This window comes from Dipodomys spectabilis, unplaced genomic scaffold (assembly GCF_019054845.1).
Source record: "Dipodomys spectabilis isolate Male_0828 unplaced genomic scaffold, ASM1905484v1 ptg000183l, whole genome shotgun sequence".
NCBI classification, from domain to species: Eukaryota; Metazoa; Chordata; class Mammalia; order Rodentia; family Heteromyidae; genus Dipodomys; species Dipodomys spectabilis.
In genome coordinates this window covers 5,066,508-5,085,412 of record NW_024870860.1, presented here as the reverse complement: position 1 = coordinate 5,085,412, position 18,905 = coordinate 5,066,508, and the positions used below count along the sequence as shown (strand labels likewise).

General features: G+C 37.4%; 1 non-coding gene across 1 annotated transcript; it reads right to left on the bottom strand.

Annotated features, from left to right (window-relative positions):
- Positions 1-398: 398 nt before the first annotated feature.
- On the bottom strand, positions 399-510 carry LOC122121103. Its single transcript, XR_006149888.1, has one exon. It is a non-coding gene; the product is annotated as a U6 spliceosomal RNA (small nuclear RNA).
- Between the last annotated feature and the right edge of the window lie 18,395 nt (positions 511-18,905).

Here is an 18,905-nt window from a genome sequence, read left to right as displayed (position 1 = left end):
TGTATCCCTAGTTAAGCATTTTGGGTTTTTTTGTCCTTCCTCTCAAAAAATTAGAGGAGAGTATAAACAAGATGTAGGCACACCAACTTCAAATACAGTGAAAACAGGTGTTATAGCATGGGGGAGGAACATATAAAAAAACAAAAAAAAACACACTGCACGTCATAAATATGTAAGAAAAAATAGCAAGAAAAAAAAAAAAACCACTGGTGTCCCTAACTTGGGGTTCATTTCCCTTAACACAATCTTATCTGGTCATATACACATAACTTTTGACCTTTTCTGCTTATCCCAGACATATATTAGTTATTGAAAATTAGAGAAACCATGGGACCTATGTTTCTTTGGACTTGGCTTACTTCACTTAATAATTTTTTTCCAAGTCGTTCCATTTCCTAACAAATTGGGCGATGGAATGCTTCAGAAATTTGCCTGTCATCCTTGCACAGGGGCCAGCTAATCTTCTCTGTATCATTCCAATGTTAGTGTATGTGATGCTGAATTGAGCAAAGAACATTTTTTATATATAAATTGTAATTGATTTTCTTAAACTAAACAATACAACAAAACGTAAGTTTAAAAGAATTGTCATGAAATTTTAGAACCATGTATTTCTTACATAAGTACACATTTAAGAAAAAATCAAGATTGACATGCCCAAAACAAAATAATTCCAGATATTTGTTGTTCAAGAGATGTGTAGGAGGAGGAATTCAATTATTCTATACAAGGGACCTGTCATAATGAACACTGCAGCAAGTGTTAAGGTTTGTTAAAATATTTAATGTTTTAAATATATTTAATTTTGGGAATTTGCTTATATATGCCAAAACTAGGACTGTTTGGCAGGTCATAATACTTTTCTATAAAGTATTTAAGATTTATGGTAGCACATAACTACTACTAAGTATGTACATTTCAGAGTTTATTGAAACCTTACTAATGAGAAGTTGCAAAGTCTTTGTGTAAAGGAGCAGAATAAAGAGTTGACTATGTTAACTACACAGTTTCTGTTAAAACTGTAGGCCTTCCTTACTTTATATGTTAGTGAGGAACAAATGATGATATAAGCCATATACAAATTATGAGATGAACTATAAATGGTAATCTTAGTGGGTGATTTAAACACTACTCATAGCCTATAAAATTCTTGTTGAACGTCATAATCTTAGACAGTGTTAAATGTAAAGAAATATGACAATAATAAAATCTAATTTGTAGTACACTTCAAAAACTGAAAAAATGATAATTGTTTTGTTTTTTATTTTATTAATCATTATTATTTAATTATTGGTTTTCTTTATTTGTAGCATTGTTTCTCTTGTAATATAATACAACTTTTTGTAAGTTGTCATTAGGAGGTACTTTGAGAAGGGTATTGGGATGGCCACACCATTTTTTATAGGTGCATGTGAATTTATAAAGAGGGAAATTAAGAACAAAATATGTATTTAAAAAATGATCAAGTAGAGTCTGATTCAGGAGTGTTGATACATGTCCACACCTAAAATATTAGCCCTAGGCTGAAGCAGAGTTATTACAAAGTTGAAGCCAGGAAAGTGAGAGACTTTGTTTTGTTTTGTTTTGTTTTTATTTTTATTTTGTTGGACATGGGGCTTGAACTCTGGGGCCTGGGTGCTGTCCCTCAGCTCAAGGCTAGTGATACCACTTGAGCCACAGCAGCACTTCCAACTTTTTCTGCTTATGTGATGCTGCGAAAAAAACCCCAAGGCCTCATGCATGCAAGGCAGGCACACTACCATTGAGCCACCTTCCCAGTACCTGAGAGACTGGATTTTAAAAATCATCTAAACAACATTTGCTTTCTGCTTTGGGTTATCTAATGAAATATATGAGTATCTTGTTATGTTTTTGTGCATTGTCATACTTCTAAATTTATACTAACTTCACCCACTTTATCCTTGTCAAAGTCATGAAATATCTCTGAGAGTTTGCTTCTGTGAAGATTGTTTTGTATTTATAATTTCTTCTGAGTCATTTTTATTTTTTATCAAAATCACTTTATATTTCATGTTGATGAGTATTTACCCAGAGACAGGCATATAGAGGATTTAGTTTAACAAGTGAACATTAAAATTAGAGCTCAAAAATAAAAATGAGCCTTAACACATATTTTCATAGCTTTCCCCACATTCTCCCTAAAAGAAGACAATATTAAGAATGTCTGAGGGAGGCTTTTTAGCTCCAATTTTCTTAAGCTTCCTAGGTTTAGAATTCTTAAATCACAGAGACATGCTGTAATGGGAGTAAGATTTTTTGGTACACTTTTCCCTTCAGACTGTGTTTCTTGTTCTTCCCTTTTCTCAACTCCATTATTAGAGATTTTTCTCAGAGATGACACCGTCTCCAACTTTTCACTCTCCCTAGCTGGACAAATGAATTTGCAGATCAAGACTCTTAGACAGAAAGAATTTTTAAGAGCCTGAATCTAAGACACTTCTCTCATACACCATCCCTACAAAGACACAAGTACCAAAGCAGGATACATAGTTTCATTTTTTCTAGCAAGGCCAATGCATGAAGTTGCTTGCTTCTGAGTGTGTCTGTTTGTAGCTCTTCCTGATGTTGCAGATTAACTTTATACCTAGTTCCATTATCAGCTACCAGGAATGGCATGTTTAGACCATCCAGGAGGTTGGCTCAACAGGGCGGCTGGATGTGTAGGATGCCTCATGAATGGCACAGAAGATCTGTGTTGGAAATACTGGGGGCAATTAAGGTATCCTACAAACACCATCTCAGCAAGGCAAAGTTTACTCCTGCAGAAGGCATCCTGTTGCATGTCCAAGTTGAATAAGCACACTGGCTAGGCAGCCCACCACTGGCTCCCATGAATTTGAGCTTTGGGATCATCTTTCATGATGGATCAAAATTTTGACCCCTTTCAAACTAGTCAAAAGCTTTAATAATCAACCAAATCCGAACACCTGGCCATATGAAAAACAACCAACTTTTACTCAGCTGGTGTTCTACTACTAGTGCCATGTCTCTAGCCCCTAGCACTTCTCTAAAATAGCATTAGTAAGGTTTTGACTACCTTTACAAAGGCAGTGCTTATATCAGTCAAGCACTTCAAGATTTAACTTCTACAATTCTCCCATCTGGTTTTTCTTTCTTTTCTTCCAAACAATAATCATTGACTTTCCTATTCAGCAGTATCCAATAAGATATTTTGATTTAAAAAAGGGTTTGATTAAGGCAGTTTTTCAATCAGTCACTGAACAAAACCTGTTATAGAAGAGATAAAGCACCTGTGCACACATTACTAAGGAAACAATTACTAAAGAGGTAAATATTGCCACCATGACTCATTGTTAAAATGCTCATTCTGTCATCAAACTAGTAAAGGGATCCGCCACCACACACAGACACACAACCTTTTTTATAAGTGACTGGGGGATTGGTCTTGGGTTTGATCTCATGCTCTGGGCATTGTGCCAGAGCAATTTTACTCAAGGCTACCACTTTAGCCACAACTCCAGTAGTATCTTTTTTTGCACCTTCATTGGAAATAAAAGTCTCATCTTTCCTGTCTGGGTTGGCTTCAAACAAAGATCCTCAGAATTCAGCCACCTGAGCATTTAGGATTATACTCAGCATCATCTCAGTTTTTAGGTAATTTGTTTCCAGTATTCAATCCTTGTAAGTCTTTCTGTATCATTGGCCTCCAACCACCACACAGATTACCTTTGAAGTATATTTATTCTTTTATTTTTATATATTTATTGTAAAAATACTGTACAGAGGGGTTAGTTACATGAGCAAGGTAAAGCATACATTTCCTATCAAGCATTGTTACCTCCTCCTTTATATGTCCCCTACCATCCCTAACCTCCTAGCTCCAAAACTACCCCATACACTCTCCCCGACCCCCGCCTAAATTGTAAAGTTTGTTTTTCAACAGTGTCTTGTGCATCTCATTGTTACAATGGGTCAACCTGTATTCCCCTTTAAGTTTTTTCCCTTTTCCTCCTCAATCTAGTGAACTCTATATACAAGATGGAGGGCACCAACATCAAAAACATTGGAAACAGTGGTTATGCGGTTTTGGGTGGGTGGGGGGACAGAATACAAAGAAACAAAAATCACATGGAACATTATAACTATGTTAGAAACAATAGCAAGAAATGAAAAAAGCACTTGTGCCCCTATGTTGGGGTTCATTTCACTTATCACCATCTTATCTGATCAAGTATTATATTTAGACCAAACTTTTCCCATTCAATCCTACCAGGGGCTTCTAGTTACTTTTACATGGTGGCATTTCCAATAAACAAATCCTTCTGATAAATAAAAGCACATATTGGAATAATTCGATTATGAAGATCATAGGTTATGGAGATCAACAGAATAAAATTAATTTAAGCTGCTGTTTCTGGTTTCTAGCTTTAAGCTCTTTGGGAACTTTTCACGGGCTCCTAAGTAAATATGAAATTTGTAAATATGTAGTTTGTTTTTGCAAATATGAAGTTTGAATGACCCTCTAACTAAGAAATCTTTCCTTACTTAATTTAAGGTGTTTGAGAATGGTCAGGTGTGGATTGGCCAATGGAACCAAAGCACAGATTCCACTCCAGTTGGCCCGTAACATCTCCAATAGTAGTCTCCTGGAATACCACCAGACATTTCCCCTGGCTATGATTTGTACTTACTGCTCATCTCAAAGGGTTGGCCTTCACTACATCCAGGTAAGTTTCCCAGAAATGTCCAATTTTCCCCAGGTAGTTGACCTGGAAAGAATAGAGCTGATCAGTTTCAGGGATTTTTGAAATAGACTCTTGCTTCTGAGAAGAGTAACAAGGTGTTCCAAGTTGTCTCAGATCACATTTTGCTGACCTATCATGAATTTCATGCACATGGGGTCTGAGCTCCATGACAGCACATGGCTTCCCTGCCACACAGTCATAGCAGTAGTCCTTTTGTGGACACAATCACCACAGTATTTACCTCACTTATTCAGTTTCAATTTGAATCTGGGTAGACTCAAAATTGGAATACATACACAGAGTGTCTGCTCCAAGAATGAATTTCCATCATATCCCTCTTGGTAGGAAACCCTTTAGGTGTAGCTTGCCTTTTTTTTTTTTTTTTTTTGGTCGGTCTTGCAACTGAACACTTTTCCTGGGTGCTGTCCCTCAGCTCTTCAACTCAAAGCTAGTCCTCTACCACTTGAGCCACAACACCACTTCCAGTTTTCTGAGTGGTTTCTTGGTGATAAGAGTATCACAGAATTTACCTGCCTTGCCTAGCTTTGAATGACCGTCTTCAGATCTTAGTCTTCAGAGTAGCTAGGATTACAGGCGTGAGCCACCAGTGCCCATATTTTTTTTCTTTTTTTCTTTTCTTTGTTCTTGGATTTGTTGGTTGTGAGGCCTGAAATCTGGGCCTGGACACTGTCCCTCAGCTCTTCAGCTCGTGGATAGCTTTCTACCACTTGAGCCACAGTGCTTTTTCTGCTTACATGGTGCTGAGGTATCAAAGCCAGGGGTTCATGCATGCAAGGCAAGCTCTCTACCGCTAAACCACCTTCCCAGCTCTTCGTCTGAGTTTTTAGTTAACTCACTTGCCAATGTTCAAACCTTCTAAGATCTTTGTGCAGTGGGTGGGAAGGTGGTTCAGTGGTAGAGTGTGTGCCTTGCATGCCTGAGGCCCTGGGTTTGATTCCTCAGCACCACATAAGCTAAAAAGAAAAAAAGCCGGAAGTGGCTTGTGGCTCAAGTTGTAGAGCGCTAGCCTTGAGCTGAAGGGTTGAGGGACAGTGCCCAAGCCTAGAGTTTAGGCCCCACTACCGGAACAAAGTTCTTTGTGCAACTTTTGTCTCCAATCACCACAGAAGCACTTACCTTGTCAGATAATGTTTCTACAGCTAATTTTCCCATGCCATCCTACTACAGCATTTAGTTTATGGATTAAAAAAAAAATTTAGTATAAATAGCAAACCTCTTTTGATTTTATTCTACTCTATATTTTATTTTTGCCAGTCCTGGAGCTCCCTGAGCTTCTTCTGCTCAAGGCTAGCACTCTACCAGTTGAACTACAGTGTCATTTCCAGCCTTTTCTGTTTATGTGGTTCCGAGGAATAAAACCCAGGGCTTCATGCCCACAAAGCCATATTCCCAACCCCCAAAATATTTTATTTATACTAATCATAAGAATAAAACTGATTCATAAGGTGCTTTCTGGTTTCAAGCTTTGAACTTTTTGGAAACTTTGTCAGGGGGGATCCTGAAAAGCACCTAAATAATTAGGAAATACGAATGACCCTCTAGGGAAGGGGTCTCTCCTAACTAGTATAAAATGTTTGAAAATGGACAAGTGCATGAAATGCTAGGGTGAAAGGGATGGCCAATTGAACCAAAGTACGGGTTCTACTCTAGTTGGCCAGGAAGGTCTACAACACTGGTCCTCCACAATACCATTAGATATCTCCCCTGACTATATTTAGTGATTACTGCTCATCTCTTCAAGGTTTTGATTCCACTGCATCTTGATAAGTTTCCCAGAAATGCCAATTACCCCTCCCCGTACCTAGAGAAGCAAGGGGTATAGTTGGCTTGGGAAGATAGGGTTTTTGTCTTAGATCCATACTCTTGTCAACAGCATCAGCAGGGTCTTACAAGTTTCCCCAGGCCGTGTTTGAATGACATATCATGCACTCCATGCCCTTGAGGATCTGAGATTCATCATAGTAGGAAGTGGACCACTTGTTTTTCTGGTTTCTGTGCCACAGAATCTTAAGAGTAATGGTGGGCAGAATATTTAACCCATTTCACCAAAGCATTATTTTCTTTGTCATAGGACTTGAGCTGAAGGGCTCAGGGATAGCACCCAAGCCCAGAGTTCAAGGCAAAAGCCCTACGACTTGAGCCACAGCACCACTTCTAACTGTTGGTGGTTAATTGGAGGTAAGAGTCTCAAGGACTCTCCTGCCTGGGCTGGCTTTGAACTCTAATTCTCATATCCTGAGTAGTGCAAGCCACTGGCACCTGGTTTTTGACTTGAATTTTAAGTCTACCCAGAGAGTCTGCTCCTGAAACTAAGGTTCAATTCCATACATCCTTGGATCAGCTGGAGGATCAATCCAGGCTTCAGAGTCAAAGTGGGCAGCTGAGGGAGTTTAGTGAGTAGGACTTTTTTGAGATCCCCTTTCAGGATTTAAGATTTAAAACACACAAATGCAAGCACATATTCATAACAAGTTTTTGTTTGGACATGTGCACATTATGGAGCTCCATAATGAAAATCATCCATTATATAATAGTGTTCTCAGACCTTTGTCAACATTCTCCCTATGGATTATCAAAAGCAGGTCCTTAGATCATTTTTCTTAGGTTCCTTAGGCCTAGAATTCTTATTTCCCCATTTTAGCAGGTCTGTTGTGATTTCAGTTTTTGATGCATGTAAAACTCCCTATTGTAAGTTTCTTGTGCACCCTTTTCATATTTAACTCTCCCGTTACTGAAGATTTCTCCAGCTCCCACATTTTTATTCTTGGGCCAGGGAATGAAAACACACATCGAGACTCAAGTTCTCTTTGTGCCTAAGACACACTCAGCCCCTAAATATCCCCAACCAACCAGGTAGTATGCTCTACACCAATTTTTCCTCTCATGGCTGATGTATGAGATTACTTCTTATTGAGGTGCTTCCTTGGCCCTTTCCTGAAATTGCTGATACACTTTGCATCCTTTACCACAACGGATGGTATTTAACCCAACCTTGAGCTATCTCAACAAGTCAGGATGTGTCTTCTCCTGAGGGTCTCCCTACATCGCCCTTGCATAACATGGATCCTGGACTAGTCCTCCATTGTTGGGAATACTCCCCTACTGTAACCCAATATCCCAAGAAAGACCACCAGGTCGAAAGGAACTTAGCATGGCAAAGTTTATTTCTGTTAAAGGGCATGTTATTGACAGGAAGCAACCACTCTGAGTGGGAAGTCTGCCCAGGTTATACCCCTAATGAGTTACTACTTCTGGTATTGATCACAAGTTGTGTTCACAATCTTGCTCTATTGGCTCTTTTGCAGCTCAGCTGGTTATTTTGAAAGGGGTTAACAATTTCAGAGCAATCCACTAAACCAGGACAACCAGGCCAGAAATTGTTAGAAAATTCTTACTCAGCTTGTGCTTTATGAGTTAAACTATTCTTCAAGTCCCTAGAATGATTTTAGTAACAGGATAGACTTTCGTTATATAGCTTTTTGGAAGATGATTAGGCTTAGTCAATGCTTTCCCTCAATCCATCATTTTCAGAGAAAAATATTATTCTAACTCCTACACAGTCCATTCCCAGACAGAATTTATTATAAGCAGCTCCCTTTTTGGAATGGAGGCTTATGAGCTTCCAGGTGAAAACACCTTATTCGCATATTGCCTTGGTTCCCTTTGGCAACTCGCCTCTGCAAGTGGTTATGAAACCAAAAGTTATGTGTCGCTGCTTCATTATACTTGTGCTCCTACCGCTAAAGAAAGAGGAAAGACTGCTCTCTGAAAGCATGTAACTATGGACTTAAGCATGCTTACTGAACCCTGAGCACAGAGCACAGATTGAGCTGCAGCATTTTCAGAGCCATAGATGAATCAGTCAGATACCAGCTGCTTGGCTGACCACAGGGCACACTTCTGATGCCACATTTCTGAGGCGAAGCAGTTCTAAGCTGTGAAGACACTATGGCAAGAAGAAACCTGAGGGGGAATTCTTGGTGGGAAGAAGAAGGTGAAAGTTTGGAAGTAAGTTTTAGAAACTGCGAGCCACTTTCTGAATTGCTTGAGGCAGCGAGCAGATCATCATATTTTCTAGCCCTCTAGATGCAGAGTATGAGAACACTTCCCACATCTCACACTCAATCCCACCTGCCTGGCAGTCTTCAATTCCCTCTTATAGGAGTTAGGCAAATTTTAAGAAAGCAAAATTCAGCGAACCTGATCTAGCTTGTGAAGAAAACATATCCTCTGGCTTTAGAATAGATCAATTTCTATCTCAGAATAAGAGGAAGAAAAGAAACCACATTCTACAGACTTTAACACCTTAAACATGCTAGTTTGCTGCATTAATTTTCATTTATTAGATTCATACAAGAAAAAAGGAAGAAATCTGAGAATTTCTGGAGCCTTTGCTTGCCTAATATCAGGTTCTTGTTGTTTTTTTATTTGTTTGTTTCCTTTTTTTCCTAATACTTTAGAGATTCTAGTTGAAAAATTGAGAAAATGCAGACATTAGCCTGGTTCAGATTAATCTGAAACCACAGCACCTAACTTATCAAATTCTAATCTAAATCTAGTCTCAAAGCTGGAGGTCAATGCTTCCCTGCCCTCAACATCTTCAGAATAACAGTATTGTCTATGTCTCGGGTTTGTTTTCTTTAAAGAATTAGAGAGCAGAACAGGTTTTAAAGCAGTTTTTCTTCAAAGTGAAAAAAGAGCAGTGCAACAGTCTCTACCTCAAAGCAAAAACAGAGCAGTGAAACAGACTCCCCAGCGTAAAGAGGGACATATTGTCTCATAATTGGTTTCCTAGTCTCAGAACATAAGTATGGAATTTTTCCTTATTGGATGCCCCATCTCAGAGCACAAGCACAGAAAACACTTTTGATTGGATGGGAAGTATAGGGGCACTCCCCAGACCATATTCAGAAAAAGTGTGTTAGCACCTAAAGCTTCATGGGAAAAGGGTGTGTATTTTTTGCTGCACCATTCATCCCCACCACGTTGGAGCCAGTTCCAACCATTACCTTTTATCCATAACTACCCATATGAAGTGGTTTAACTCCCTCTGAGTGGCACATAAGCACTTGTTACTCACAGGGCACTGTACATTGTGATGTCCCATCAACAATATGTGGACAGATAAATTGGATATCTAAATTGCTGTTTTGAAGAAGCAAAGCCCTCTGACTTAAACTTGCACACTTAACTTAAAATTTATTTTCTTTTTTCAATTCTATTAGCATTACCTACTTAAATAAGTGGATTTTTTCATTTTGATATATCCACATAGGCATACAATGTACCATGATTATGCTCAACCCCTTCATAATTCTCTCCCAGGTTTTATTAATCATTTTAAGAATATAACATAGTAGTAATAAGTGCATTTACAATATTGTACAATCTCAATGTCCACACTCTTTACATCCTCTAAGATTCAAATTCTTTATTTATTAAAACAATTTTCCACTCTCCTCTGCTTCAAGGTATACATCAAGTATGATTTTGTTTCCTTTCTCTATCAATTAGACTGTTCTATGTAACTACTAATATAAGTATAATCATGTAATATTTGATCTTTTTATGACTGGCTTATTTCACTTAACAGTGTTCCAAAGAGTCATCCATAATATAGTATATGTCACATAATTCTTTTTTTTTTTGGGGGGGGGGGTCCAGTCGTGGGGCCTGAATTCTGGGCCTGGGCCCTGTCCCTCAGCTCTTCAGCTCAAGGTTAGCCCTCTACCACTTGAGCCACAACGCCACTTCTGGCTTTTTTCTTTTTGCTTTTGTGGTCCTAAAGAATCGAACCCAGAGCCTCATGAATGAAAGGCAAGCGCTCTACCACTGAGCCACCTTCCCAGTCCCATAATTCTTTTTGAAGTTGAAATAATATACCACTGTATGTATAAACCACATTTGCTTTAACTATTCATTTGTTGATGGCCACTGGATTGCCTCCATGTTTTGAGTATTATACAAAATGAATATGAGTACAAGATCTCTTCCAGACCTTGCTTTTAGATGTTTAGAGTGTATGCCCAGAATTGTAGTCACTGGATCACATGAAAACTCTCTTTTCTTTCTTTTCTTTTAAATTTTTGTGTCATGGGGCTTGACCTCAGGGCCAAGTCACTGTCCCTGAACTTTTCCTCAAGGCTAGAGTTCTACCACTTTAAACGACAGATCCTCTTCTAGTTTTCTGCCCAGGCTGTCTATGAACCGTGATCCTTGCATTTCAGCCTCCTGTCCTGAGTGGTTAGGATTATAGGTATGAATAATCCTGTTTTTAATTGTTTGAAAAGATGCCAGTCTGTTTCCCATAGAACTGTTCCAATTTTACCACACTTTTGTCAATATTGTTACTTTATTTTTTTGTAGTTATCCTACCTAATTCATATGAAGTAGTTATTTTCTTCATTATTTTGGCTTACACTTTAGTGGTGATTAATAATGTTAAACACCTTCTTCGTGGGCTTGTTAACAGTTTGTCTTCTCTGGAGAAACATCTGAGTTCTTTGCACATTGTAAAATCAGGTTGTGTGTCATTGCAATGATGTTTTTTATATATTCTTTATTTTTCTTTTTGTGGTTCCGGTCGTGGGGCCTGAACTCTGGGCCTGGGCGCTGTCCCTCAGCTCTTCAGCTCAAGGCTAGCGATCTACCACTTGAGCCACAGTGCCACTTCCTGCTTTTTTTCCTTTTTGCTTATGTGGTGCTGAGGAATTGAACCCAGGGCCTCATGCATGCGAGGCAAGCGCTTTACCACTGAGCCACCTTTCCAGCCCCGTTTTTTATATATTCTTGATGTGAACCACTTATCAAATATATACTTGCAATAACTTTATCCCATTCTGTGTTGCTTTTTTGGACACTGTTGATTGCAACCTTTGGTGCATCCTGATTTATGTTTTCCAACAATGAATGACCCTTCATTGATGTCAATTTCCAGTATGTCTTCTGGTCCTGTAACTATGAACCATCATATTGATTTGAACTCCTGTTATGGTAACAGTGAAGTGAAGCTACATAATTACGCTCTGGTCACCTATCTACTGCCACTTTTGAATATCTCTCCCTTAGCTTTTCGTAAAGGCCTTGGGGCATATCCACAACTTATTTGGTCCTTAAAAACCTGTAGAAAGTTACAGGCCTTAAATTTAGTTAGTTTTAATGGAAATACGTGACTTCCAATTTCTTTTTTTTTTCCTTTTTGTACATATTTGATTGTAAGAATACTGTACAAAGGGGTTACAGTTACATGTCAAGGTAATGAGTACATTTCCTATCAAGCATTTTTGCCTCCTCCCGGCAAATAAGATGAATATTGAGAGCTTCGTAATATAGAAGCACACCAAAACTCTTGGTATGTATTTTTCTTCATATGAGTATTTAGAATTGTGTGAAGCTAGAGATTTAACCTACTTACAAGTTAATAATGAACTTGTCACACTTTAATGGATGCTAGACGATTTATGATGCTCTTGGGTCAGAGACAAAAAGGTCTTAATTTTTACAGTAATAGTGAAAGCCAGTGAGATATGTGTGTATGTGTATATTTACAAATTTCACGTGTATCTCTCATCCCTCAGTGCCACTGAGTGAAGTAAAGATAGTCATGTGAAGCTTATACAAACAATGGGTTCTGAGTTTGAGCAACTGCTATCTTTATAATGAGCAATAGGCATGCCTGAACTTTACTCTGGAGGATGACAATAGCTTAGAAAAAGCTTGCAAATATCCTACGGAATATAGAGCAGCTAGTGTTCACTTGAAGATATGCAAACACTTGAGACTGCCATGGAATTGTTCTTTTTCTTTTGTTTCTTGAATGTTCCTGGCTACCAAGACCAATACATATTTTTCCTAATAAAGGCATAGCTCCCCTTAAAAATGAGGCATGACAATTTGTTGAGAATACTTACTATTTTTCTAACCCTAAGGCCTCAATCCTATCTAGAGTACAATTTAACAAAAGAAATTGATGGAATTCAAATTTAACACATTTAGAAGCTTTTCTCTTAGAGCCATTTCTTAATGTAGGTGTGGAAGAAATTAAGGGAAAAAAATAGGCCCACAAATATATATTATGAAGATATTCTATGTATTTTAGCAGTAATAAAGGATTACATTTCTGTTTTTTAGTGTGTGAGTATTTACAGAGTATGTACAAAGTGCCAACGTTTATGCCAGGGCCTATCATGGAATAGAACATAGCAAAATTTCTCTATATAGTTTGTATATTTATAGAATTCACCTGTATGACTTCTCTCCCATTTTGATAAACAGATCACCTGTTTGATTGAAATTCAATCATTATTTTTCTGCCTACAGGATTCCACACACTTTGCTGTCTACTAAATATAGAAATATTCATGCATAACCCTCGTCTTCAAGGAGCAATTCTCAGTATCCCAAGTAGCTTATGTTTATCTCCCACCCCTTTCCTCCCAGCTGTCAATCTAGGTGAGTGATGGCTCAATTCTATAAGACAGGAAAGCTCAGATAATTCATAGGCATTCAGTTAGTATCTAATGGAAACTTCTTCACTTGGATTATATTTTATCATCATCTTTGTGAGAACTTCAGCTTCCTTATTTGGAACCTGAGCTGTTCAGATAACAGTGAGTAGATGAATCTTATGATTTAAAATTTCATTTAACTGAAATTGGAAGAATTAATTTTTCAGAAACTATTCACATTTGAGATTCATTAATCGCATATAGCCAGTGGATAGTGTGTTAGACAATGCATATATAGAATATTTCCATTATCACATATGTTTCCGTTAGAACTGTTTTAGAGCATGTTTTTGCTTGTTAAGGCATGGTCCATGTTCATAAACTATATATGCTCTGTAGGTGATACTCAGACTGAAGATCCAACCAGAAAGGCTAGACACCTATGAAGTTAAGGTATAGGTATAAATTGTTCTACATAGGCACACTTATTTGTGAGGAGGAAGAGGATCAAACAGTCAACGTCAGCAGAATCAACCTTCTCAACTCCAGGAAAGAATAGGTAAAAATTTTAGCAGTTCTTTGCAGCTTTGCTTCTGTGAATGAAATTGACTGTGGTATTCTCAATGGTGATTTTGTTAGAAAATATAAATGTTTAATTATCACATTAGCTCAGTGAAGAATTAGGTTTTGTGCTTTGTAAATGTAATTTGGTATTTATATGTGACATTTCAATTTCTCCTGGTATCAACACACCACAAATAGCTTTATATTGTTGTTTCTTTCGTTAATTTTGTTGTTCTTACAGCAGGCATTTTAGAAATTAGTGGAAAAGTTAAGACTTTCTTGTGTTTTGCAATCACATTATTTCTCCATAATCTTAATAAAAAATGAGAATCCAATAAATATGTGAAGAAATTGAATCTCCAATCACCTGTTCTCTTTCATTAATTACTGGACCAAAGGGAACTGGCTCCCCAGAATCTCACCTTCAGAATTCAAGAATGAGGTGGGAAAAGACTAGGAAAGAGAGACATAATAATGTGAACTGAAGTTACTGTGCTGTCACAATGAACACTTGTTCTCATGCAATCCTTTTGAATTCCACAGTTAGCTTTTTTGTGGTTTTTATTAGTATGACAAAGATGACTGATTTCCCAGATTTATAGTTGGAAGTGTGTGGGACACATTCATTTATCTATGGAATCTTCCTTTGGGTCTCAGTGCCTTTTCCATCCTTGTCGCAAGTATGTATTTCTACAAATGAAGACGTTGCTTCATCATTTGTCTTTAAATGATTCAATTATGTGGATTTTGGAGGTTGTGTGATTTGTTGTAGAAGGAAGGTATTATGGGTAGGACCCTTTGGTCCATGTTGTTGTTGTTGCTGGTGGTGGTCGTGGGCCTTGAACTCTGGACCTGGGCGCTGTCACTCATATATTCAGCTCAAGGCTAGATCTCTACCACTTGAGCCATAGCGCCACTTCTGGTTTTCTGGTGGTTTATTGGAGATAAGAGTCACATGGACTTTTTCTGCCCAGGCTGGCTTTGAACCACGATCCTCATTTCAGCTTCCTGAGTAGCTACAATTATAAAATGTGCCAACAGCACTGGGCTTGAATCAGTATTCTTAGTACAAAGAAAAAATACAAGTGATTTGGAACCAAGCTGTAGAAGGCTACTTTTTGGCTTCAGAAGAGAGCTGGCTGGTATCTTAGGAATAGATAGATTTAGGAAAAATTGAACATATAAGTCCACATGGAAGGCCACAAAACATTTTAGTGAAGTTCCAAAAATGATAAGGTCATGAATTGCAATAACTAGCTTGGTAATAAGGGACATGTTTGGGAGTTTGGTCTCTATTGTTACTGTTGTAAATGTACAATGTCATTTTATTCATTTTTGTTGTTGTTGTTTCCTCAGTATGTTCTTTTTTGGCGGGGGGGGATCCATTCGTGGGGTCTGAACTCTGGGCCTGGGCGCTGTCCCTCAGCTCTTCAGCTCAAGGCTAGCAGTCTGCCACTTGAGCCACAGTGCCACTTCTGGCTTTTTTCTTACGTGGTGCTGAGGAATCGAACCCAGGGCCTCGAGCATGCAAGGCAAGTGCTCTACCACTGAGCCACCTTCCCAGCCCTCCTTAGTATGTTCTTTCCCCTATGGAATATCCTCTGTTGTCACTGTACTTGATTTTGATACCCTGCATCTTGTGTATACATGTCTAATCTGGGGAGGGTAAAGGGAATTACAAAACGCTGAAACAAGGACACAGGATGACCCATTGCAACACAGATACCAATAAGACTTTGTTGGAAATGAACCTTACCACTTCATGCTGCAAAGAATCGGGAGAAAGGAAGGTGGGAGCTGGGGGATGGAAGGGTTAGTGGCACAACAACAAGGAAGGAAAGAGGTAATAATGATCAACAGGCAATGTGCTCATTGCCTTACTCATGTAACTGTAACCCCTCTGTACAACATTTTAACAATAAAATAAAATAAAGTAAAATCAATAAAGGACACGTTTGGCAAATAAAGTAAAATGTTAACTTAAAAGAAAAATGAAAATAATAATAAACATATATATATGTATATTCATATAAATGCATACATATATAGGTATTTGTGTATGAACACATATAAGTATGAATATATGAATATGCACATAGTGTGCATACATATACATTTATTTAAAGAGACTTGAATAAGAAATATATTAATGTCTATGAAAAACTTTAACCATCCTGCCTATGAAAAGCTTTAACTATGCTAAATATGTCTAAAAAAAATCCAAATACATATCTTTATAATAATATACCAAAATCCAAAAAATATATGTCAAAATCATACCATACCTATACATTGCATACATATAGAGATTAGTGGAAATAAAAAAAACAATAGAATAGCAGTGCATAACCAATATGTAGAAATTGGAATCCTTATATATTGGTGCTTGACAGTTAAAGTGATATAGTCAATTTGTTAAACATACTGGCAATCTAAGATATTACACATAGAGTTGCCTCTATGATGCAGCATTTTGAATCATAATTTCATATACAAAATATATTTCAACATATGTCCAACAAAACACATGTACAATTATATACATAAGCAAACCTTTTATAGGGCTAGGAAGGTGGCTCAGTGGTAGAGTGCTTGCCTTGCATTCATGAGGCCCTGTGTTCGATTCCTTAGCACCTCATAAGCAAAAGAAAAAAGTTGGAAGTGGAGCTGTGGCTCAAGTGGTAGAGCGCTAGACTTGAGCTGAAGAGCTGAGGGACAGCACCCAGGCCCAGAGTTCAGGCCCCACGACCATACCCCTTCCCCCCCAAAAAAGAAAACTTTTATAATAACATATAATAAAATATTGAAATTCCCATTGAGGGTATTATAGAATTATACACACACATACAAATCTATATGGTATATCCCTGGGAAAAATTTATATGGACTTGGTTTGGAAACTAATTTTACTTGGAAGGAATGGATAAAATAAACTTCAATTTTTACTTATATGAGCTTTTTAAAATGGACACAGCCGTAGTGGTAGACTATGAAGTTATGGTTGGAAAAGTGGAGCGTAGGTTGAAATGAACACAGGAAGTGACTAATAATAGATATTGGAGTACTTTGAGAGGGTAGTGATGAAAAAATGTTCTAGAACTGAAGGTGATATTCATAGTCCAACTCTTTAACATTCTATTAATCATTGTACTTTATCGAAGAATTACAGATTGCATTTGCATTAACCTTAAGAAAAATTTTAGAATAGTAATGGGTGAATCTGAGTGATAATTTAGAATTTAAAGTCACAGAATTCTATAATGCACACGTTTAATATGTTGATGAATAAGACTTTCAATAAAATATGATCTGTGATATATCCTCTGAGTGACTGTATATGACACTGCAAGTCAATGAATACTCTACAAAATTATGTAAATTGAGGAATGAGATAGGATTGAAAAGAATGAGGGATAATGATCATCCAGCTTTGTATTGAGCTGGGAATGTGGCTTAGTGGTAGTCTTAGGGGAATACTGTGAAGCCCTGGGTTTGATTCCTCACTTCTACATTAACAAAATAAAGCTGGAATTGGCACTGTGACAGAAGTCGTAAAGTGCCAGTGTGAGGAAAAGAAGTTCGTGGACATTGCCAAGGCCCTGAGTTCAAGCCCCAGGATTGGTCAAAAAGAAAACGATGCATTGTATTAAGATAGCACTAACGGCTCATGCCTGTAATCCTAGATACTCAGGAGGCTGAGGATTGAGGTTTAAGCCAGCCCAGGTAGGAAAGTCTGTGAGATTCTTATCCCCAATTAAATCTCAGAAAAATCTGAAAGTACTGCTTTGCCTCAAGTGATAGAGTTCTAGTGTTCATCGAATGGAGGTCATGCACAGCGCTCAGACCCAGAGTTCAAACCTCAGAAGAGAAGAAAAAAAACAAAATAACTCACTATACACTATTCATAAACTGCATGGTCAATCAGATACTCCCATGCAACCAATTAAAGTCAATTAAAAATATGATTAAAATAGAATACAAGTCATAGATAGAATACAAAGGTTGTTTACAGGGACAAAGTAAATTTTATCTCTTATTTAGAGTTGAAATTTGTTCTTCAGTCTTCTTAAATCATTTATGAAATTGACAATATTGCCAATTATAGGTCAATTTCCATGAGGAACAGTTTGAATTCTGCTGTCTTTTCATAGCAAACCAGAGAGGTGAATTTTTTGCCTCTTGTTGAAGTATATCTGTTATTTAAAAGTAGATTTGTCCTAATATAATATTGATTTAATAAATCATTTCATTAGGGTGATGTTAGATTTTTTTCCAGTAAATCCTATCCCTTATAATAAATGAGAGCATGCTGTGTCAGTCTCCTATTAATATGACAAAATATTTTATAAAATTAATTAATAAGGGGGAAAGATTAACCTTGGCATCTGATTTTATACAGTTCAGTTTATGTTTCTGACCCTCATTGCTTTGGGTTGGTGGTGGCACAGAATACAATGTCAGGAACATGTGATGGAGTATGTGTATTCATGGAAGACAGAAAGTAAAGAAGAGGAGGAATAGGAGTGGGAAAGAGAGAAAGAGGAGGAGGGGAAGAAGGAGAAGCAGAAGGAAAAGGAGAAGGAGACAGAGAAGGAAAAGAAGGAAGAGGAGGAAAGACTTTGATCTTGACATCGTCTTTGATCACAAGTTCTCAGTGACCATACCTCTACAACTGTGCGCACTTGAAAAGATTCACAACCTATTTATGGCAACATAGTGAAAGCTAATTATTAATCCCAATCCTTTATGATTTCAGATTTAATTTCTAGAATGATGGGTAGATATTTCTATACAAGTGTGATAACTTCTGTTCCTAAATATTTACTTGAATTAAACAGATAAGCTATTTGGCATGGAGTTCGTTTGGTTATACCACTGTTGGAGAGATGAATGAAATATTTTGAATGCAAATACAGTTTATTTAACAGATAAAGAAGCTTCAAGAGATTTCATTTTGTGACCTGCAAAAATGACTATTTCATTCAACTTATAGTCACTCAAACTTTTCATAATTTTATGGCATTTTCATTGAAGTATTTTGTCGTCTATAGCGAGGTTCATTCTTTCTAGTGAAGGAAAAATGAATGCTATCACGATCATTTATTTCTTAATTATTCTATAGAAAGTAGGTATAATATGAATTTCC